The 2,281-nt window shown below is 45.1% G+C and overlaps 1 protein-coding gene across 1 annotated transcript in view; it reads left to right on the forward strand.

Annotated features, from left to right (window-relative positions):
- The first annotated feature begins 61 nt into the window (after positions 1–61).
- Positions 62–2,281, forward strand: part of BFAR (bifunctional apoptosis regulator) — a 9,416-nt gene continuing 7,196 nt past the window's right edge. The window contains exon 1 of the mRNA XM_031056516.1: positions 62–417. The gene's annotated coding sequence lies outside the window, so the exon portion shown is untranslated. The remainder of the gene's footprint in view (positions 418–2,281) is intronic.

Here is a 2,281-nt window from a genome sequence, read left to right on the forward strand (position 1 = left end):
CCGCACCGCCCTGTCCGCACCGCCCGCGGGCTCGGCGCCGCCAGCTTCGAGCGGTGCTTTCTGTAGCTTCGCTTGTGCTCCGAGCGGGCCGCAGGACCGGCGTGGCTGCCGGGGGGAAGGAAGTCTTACACCAGCCGCGGTTCTGCGGCGAAATGTCATGGATGTGGGCCTCGCCCTCAAAGCCAGAAATACGAAACTAGCAGCAGCCAGGAAGAGGGCATGGGACTCTGCCTAGGAGACACCGGGAGGATGGTGGAGAACTGCTAGCGACGGTGCCTTAATGATGATAATTCCAGGGCAACCGGAGGCAGTGCCGTATTACAGAAGGAGCGTTCTCCTGTTTGATGGCTCGCTGTAGAGAGCAGCAGGATGGGCCCGCAGCGGCGCCGTGCCAGCAAGAGCTGCCCCGGAGAGCAGGTGCTGCACAGGGACGCAGGGCAGGAGCTGTGGGCATGGGCGGCAGAAGAGTTCAGAGTTTGTGCTGCAGGGCTGGAGTTCACACGGCTCATAAAGCATCTTTTCCAGAATTCCAGCAGAATGAAAGCAAATGAAAAATTCTCCACAAATTGTACAGGGTAATTTCTGCATACAGAAAAAGATAAATAATTATGCAGGATGTAGTGGAGAGAGCTTTTAAAGATTCTTGAATATTAAGCTTTGCCTTTTTAGTATAAGCAGTTTATTCAACAGACATTCCCAGTAAATCATCTAGTATGGTTAAATGGCTCCCAGTAAGATGTTAGTTAAAATGGCAGAGATGTTTTCATTTTGCAGTAAATTGGCTGAAGCCCAAAATTTTCATGTTACTCCTCACTTTTTTAAGATGCATTGTACACTTTCTAGTTAAAGTGTTCATGGCACTTTAAAGTGGTTGATGGCTGTTTTAGAAGCCTGACATTTTCCCAGAAGTAGCTGACAAATCTGGGAACTCTTTGCTTCCCTCACCCACAAAATAAACTGCAAGTCAAACAGTTAGGTACTGTAATTAAGTACTTCAATAGGAATTGAAGCACTATGTCTTACAGATTAGACATTTTTTTTACTTCAACAAGTGTGTATTGTTATGTAAGCAGAAGGAGCACCTAAAATGAGAGGGCAATACAAGCAGTTAATTCAAGATTCAATGGCTTTTTATATGTCAGAAGTTTTATAACTGGAACAGAAAGGCCATGTTTTCATGTCTGCTGCACAGACTATCAAACACTTGGATGCTCTTTTACTTTACTAAACACTGAATGTGAAACTAAGCGAAAAGACACAAAAAAGTGGTAAAAAACTCTACTGTAGAACACGTATTTTGGGCTGCATTTTCACCTTGCATACCAAGGTAGATCTAGATGCACTTCCTCAGATCTAGAAGGTTGAATTCTTTCATGCTAAAGATCTGTTGATTGGTTCTCTGGGAAAAAACTGGATGAGAGAGAAAACAATGAGAGACTATTTTCTTTCTTGGAATAGGCTGGAATAATTAACTGAAATGTCATTTGAACTGGACTTGTAGTTTGTATCAAACTGAAACAAAATCTTAAAAGAAAATGACCCTGTTTTGAACAGTGGGAAAAATACATAATCTCAGAGGTATACTTTAAAAATTCACAGAATCAATTAGGTTGGAAAAAAACTCTGGGATCATTGAGTCCCACCTGTGACAAACACCATCTTATCATTTAGACCATGGCACTCAGTGCTTTGTCCCGTCCTTAAACTCCTCCAGGCATGGTGATTCCACCACCTCCCTGTGCAGCCCATTCCAGTGTCTGATATCCTTTCCTAATGCCCAACCTAAACCTGCCCTGGTGCAGAGTAAAGCGAACTCCTGTCACTCGTTCCCTGGGAGAAGAGGCCCATCCCCACCTGGCTACAGCCTCCTGTCAGGGCGTTGTAGAGAGTGAATCAAAATTTTTTGGACTAGTCAAAAGAATTTCTGTAAGGGAACAGAGACTGATAGAAGTAATTGTGCATGTGTGGACTGACTCTTATGTGGTAAGAATAGTCTCTGTGCACGATGCGTTAGCACTGCAGTAAAACTAGCACCTGAAGTCTCATTTACTCCTAAGATTACACCTCGAATCTCCACTGTAAAATCAACCTTGAATAGTTTCTGCGAAGGAATGCTGCCTGGGTGCGTATTGTACCGTAAGCAAGCGTACCTCAGTTCTCACGAATACAGAAGTGTGTATTCCCAGAAATGGGAGTGTAGCAGTGCTCATGTCCGGTGATAACGCTTGAAGTAAAAGGCGAGCGGCGGCGGTGTTGGCTGGCGGCCGTGCTGAGGGAGGAG

Source organism: Geospiza fortis, unplaced genomic scaffold (assembly GCF_000277835.1).
Source record: "Geospiza fortis unplaced genomic scaffold, GeoFor_1.0 scaffold237, whole genome shotgun sequence".
Taxonomy (NCBI): Eukaryota; Metazoa; Chordata; class Aves; order Passeriformes; family Thraupidae; genus Geospiza; species Geospiza fortis.